General features: G+C 41.8%; 1 long non-coding RNA gene across 1 annotated transcript; it reads left to right on the top strand.

The window, feature by feature from the left end:
* Nucleotides 1-1,477: 1,477 nt before the first annotated feature.
* LOC117520214 lies at nt 1,478-2,572 on the top strand. Its single transcript, XR_004563571.1, has 2 exons — nt 1,478-1,786; nt 2,390-2,572. It is a non-coding gene; the product is annotated as an uncharacterized LOC117520214 (long non-coding RNA).
* Nucleotides 2,573-4,148: the final 1,576 nt, after the last annotated feature.

The following is a 4,148-nucleotide window of genomic DNA, read 5'->3' as shown; positions in this document are numbered from 1 at the left end:
AATTTTGTTGTGGTATGGTTCTTTTTTTATTTTTTTGGTTTTTATTTGCAGTTTTGGATGTGCCTTCATGTCAAAGATGTGCTTAATGGTATTGCATGAAGCAAGTGAGACAACAGAATGAGCTGCTTTTTGTTGCTGCTGATCAGGTAGAAATGTCTTTCACACGTGTCTGGTGCCGTGGAGAGAACCTCAACTAAATACTCAACAAAAATAAATAAATAAGCTGACCAAGGCTCCAGTCAGTAATGCTGCTCTCCACCATTAGAAATCAACTTCAGATGAGGAACTCCTAGTACAGATTGAGCTCATAGACTGTATATACTGGATAAAGCCTGAGTGACGTCACCTATAGGTTTTAGAGACCCAAAACATGATATGAAACAACAGGTGGCGATGAACTCATTAATGCATAAAGGGATGGCGCATGGGTGGGTCACGCCCCTTTGAGTCTGACTGTCAAAGCACACAGGCTAACCTCGTTTCAGTTCATATTTTGGGGGACTGCACAATGATTTTCTTTGGTGTGGACTTTAAAACTTATGAGCCAGTTATTTAAGTCAGTCACTCATCTTCAACTGCTTTTGCAGGTCTGGGTCACGGGGGCAATTAGGCCTCAAGGATGAAGCTTCCGACTGCTGGTAAAAGCGCTAACACTGTTTGTATACGACATAGAAACCCTTTAATATCCTTACATTTTTTCAATAGAATGTAGCAAATATGAATATGCGCTACCAAATGGTTGAGTTGACCGTTAAAAGGCGTGAATAGCACAGCAGAGATGTCTTAGATGATGCATTAGGACATTTTCCCAAGCAACATGGTGTATTATTCCAGGCATTTGTGATAAAACACTCCAAACAAAACACAGACTGAGTTACGGCCAGGCAGTGCAAGAGGAGTGGCTGAGCTCAAAGCAACCATGCCTACAATTATACAGAATTTTATGGCTTGAAGTGTCAAACTTAGAAGTTGGGGGAAAAAAAGTCACTCCCCATACAGTTGTCATGGAGGAAGAAACTATAGAGACCAAAACTGTTTTTGTACCAGATTAGAAACATATTTCTGCTCTAAAGTTGGACATTTTAACATGGACTTCTACGGGAACATGCTCCTTTTTGAAGCCAGCCATAAGTGGCCAGTCATAGAACTGATATTTTTCATTTCTAAGAAAGCTTCAAATGATGCCATTGAAGTTAACCTATAGATAAGCCCCTTTCCGTTAAATCTTTTATCATTACCCATAATGCAACATATGGCTATGCAACCGTGCATGCTCACAAAGTCATTGGAAGAGTTCCAGTTTGGTACTTCTTGTACACTCTGTGCAGAATTATTGCTGTTCTTTACTTCAGTGTTCTAGCAAAAAAAAAAAAAAATGCACTAAAAAGTTATTGACAGTTGCAAATTGACAGCTGCCAAAAGCTTTGGTGATGTTATAATAACCGTATTGCTGAAACATCTGAAATATTGGTGTTGAAAATGTGAATCCATGTGAACAGAAACACAAAGCAGATCTAAAGGCTGCCCTCAGATTTCAGAGCCAAGTTCTGCACTGGATGGTTTGAGGTAATCGAAGCCTGGAATGTATAAACCTGGTCTAGCTGTGAGGGATGGGGGGGTGCAGTAAGTACGGTGACGTCAATAAAAACAGTCATTTCCAACCAGTCTGCGCATTGACCGACTGTTCAAAACATTTGCACGGCGCCGCAGTTCGGACCACGCTGGACCCACTACCACCTGAAATAAACTGAGGAAGCGAGAGACAAACGGACAAACTCAACTGCAGGTTTTTTTTCTCCCCCTATCATTCATTGTTGTCTTCACATATATATATATATATATATATAATTTGGCTGTTGCGCGCGCGCGCGCCTTGTTTGTCATGTCTCGTCCGTGTCATTCCCAAAGTGCCCGTGCCGCTGCCTTCATGTCATCCCCTCCGTGTCCGGTAGAATGTTGCGTGTGCACGCTGATTTTTGTTCACCACAAAACCGTGCACCGCCTGCAGATGGTGTCGGTTATTAGAATAGAAATAAGCGTCGAAGCGCGCGCGCGCCTGGACATCATCATCAACTGCTGCTTATTTGAAAAAAAAAAAATGCGTGGATGATTTTTGTCATATATATTTTTAATGCATTGTACTTTTTTCTTTTTCCTTTTCCCACTATTTTCGTCCTGCAGATGGGGGGCGCACCAAACCTGCACAGTTGGGGTCTTGCATTTTCATACAGCCTCCCTTCCATTGATACAAGCTCGTGTCCTCCCCCAAAAAACAGCCATCGCTCATTTGCACGGATAAAAATAAATGGATTTTGTGCAACATTATTCCACCCACGCATCCCCCGTTACGCGCCCTCTTCCTGACAGCTGATTGTCTTTTTAATCGCAGGAACAAAGTGCAGAAGTCTTCTCGGAGGACGAGGCTCCATCTCCACCCTGCTCTACGCTTTTAGCCTCTTTACAGTGCTGCCTTGTCTAATGGTGTTCAAGCAGCATTGTACAGGGCTATGACAGCATAGAGAGCTCAGCCTCTGGATGGCAGCCAGAAAGTGACATCATCCGTTAAAAACACGCACTGAAAGGCCACCAGCGCACGCAAAGTGCACAAAACAGGCGTTTTGCATGTGGAGGTTAGGGGGCTTGTTGAATTATTAAAGGCTGCCATAATAATAAAGCAAGGAGTGACGTCATATTCTGTTTTTTGCATTTTGAGAATCTAACTATGCATCAAAAATAAGGTACTGTAGGTTTACAATGTAAATCGCTTTGGTTATGATTTTTATTGATTTTATAGAATTTTGTGTAACCTGCATCCTGGGTGTGAACACACAACCTCCAGGATGGGAGGCAGGCACCATGAGGCTAAGGGCCATGGGCCATAGCATCTGTCACTAGAGCACCTTTTAGCCTTGGGGTGCGAGGTTTACATACTTCTTCTACACATCACCACCTGCTGGCCTCCGTTACACACATATCCGGATGGACAATTTGTACACACTGGCCACTTCATTAGGTACACCTTGCTAGTACTGGGTTGGGCCCCCTTTTGCTTTCAGTGCTGCCTTAATTCTTCCAACGAGGTGTTGGAAACCTTTCACTAGAGATTTTGGTCCATATTGACATGATGGCATCATACAACCCCTGGCAAAAATTATGGATTCACCGACCTCGGAGGATGTTCATTCAGTTGTGTAATTTTGTAGAAAAAAGATCACAGACATGACACAAAACTAAAGTCATTTCAAATGGCAACTTTCTGGCTTTAAGAAACACTATAAGAAATCAAGAAAAAAAAAAGATTGTGGCAGTCAGTAACGGTTACTTTTTTAGACCAAACAGAGGAAAAAAATATGGAATCACTCAATTCTGAGGAAAAAATTATGGAATCACCCTGTAAATTTTCATCCCCAAAACTAACACCTGCATCATATCAGATCTGCTCGTTAGTCTGCATCTAAAAAGGAGTGAACACACCTTGGAGAGCTGTTGCACCAAGTGGACTGACATGAATCATGGCTCCAACACGAGAGATGTCAATTGAAACAAAAGAGAGGATTATCAAACTCTTAAAAGAGAGTAAATCATCACGCAATGTTGCAAAAGATGTTGGTTGTTCACAGTCAGCTGTGTCTAAACTCTGGACCAAATACAAACAACATGGGAAGGTTGTTAAAGGCAAACATACTGGTAGACCAAGGAAGACATCAAAGCATCAAGACAGAAAACTTAAAGCAATATGTCTCAAAAATCGAAAAATGTACAACAAAACAAATGAGGAACGAATGGGAGGAAACTGGAGTCAACGTCTGTGACCGAACTGTAAGAAACCGCCTAAAGGAAATGGGATATACATACAGAAAAGCTAAACGAAAGGCATCATTAACACCTAAACAAAAAACAAAGTTACAATGGGCTAAGGAAAAGCAATTGTGGACTGTGGATGACTGGATGAAAGTCATATTCAGTGATGAATCTCGAATCTGCATTGAGCAAGGTGATGATGCTGGAACTTTTGTTTGGTGCCTTTCCAATGAGATTCATAAAGATGACTGCCTGAAGAGAACATGTAAATTTCCACAGTCATTGATGATATGGGGCTGCATGTCAGGTAAAGGCACTGGGGAGATGGCTGTCATTACATCATCAAT

The sequence above is a fragment of the Thalassophryne amazonica genome, chromosome 11, assembly GCF_902500255.1.
Source record: "Thalassophryne amazonica chromosome 11, fThaAma1.1, whole genome shotgun sequence".
Taxonomy (NCBI): Eukaryota; Metazoa; Chordata; class Actinopteri; order Batrachoidiformes; family Batrachoididae; genus Thalassophryne; species Thalassophryne amazonica.
Note: the sequence above shows the minus strand (reverse complement) of the source record. Positions and strands in the feature narration are given on the sequence as shown.